The sequence below is a fragment of the Galeopterus variegatus genome, unplaced genomic scaffold (genome assembly GCF_000696425.1).
Source record: "Galeopterus variegatus unplaced genomic scaffold, G_variegatus-3.0.2 Scaffold1250, whole genome shotgun sequence".
Lineage (NCBI taxonomy): Eukaryota > Metazoa > Chordata > Mammalia > Dermoptera > Cynocephalidae > Galeopterus > Galeopterus variegatus.
In genome coordinates, this window is record NW_007727361.1 from 101,306 (window position 1) to 101,880 (window position 575).

Sequence of the window (575 nt, forward strand, 5' to 3'; positions counted from 1 at the left end):
GACAAGTCTGAAAAATTCATGGAGGAGGTGCATCTCGTTTTTTCCCCTTGTTTTCCATACACGCTATTTTAGAAAGAAGAATAACTGAACTATTTGTGACTTCAGAAATAAACTCTCAATATCATAACTAGATAACTAAATAATGGAAACCATCAGATATCTTCTGAGTCCTGCAGTGTCACACTTAATAAAAGATTGCGAAGTGCTGAAAGGTTCATTAGAGTCAGTGCACACCAGCCAGGTCTCCAGCCTAAGGACAGTAGGACTCTGAAAGCAACTGGGTGTACAGTGAAGGGAACCATTGGTAATTCTTAGAACTTTTATTTTATCAACAAAATCTACAAATGGTGTCTTAGTTTTCTATTTACTGAAAGATAAGTCAGTAGACTGTAACAAGAGCAGCAGTAAAACCAACAGAGTGGGTCTGAGGGAGAGATTCTGTAACATTAAAGATAAAGATTACAACAGAGAAAGGGTAGTTTTTAGAAAAATTTTTAGTAGTACAACTTAAAAGGTGCTTTTTTATCAACTAAATTCAGAAAAAAATAAGCTATATGAAATAAGAAATAAAAGAT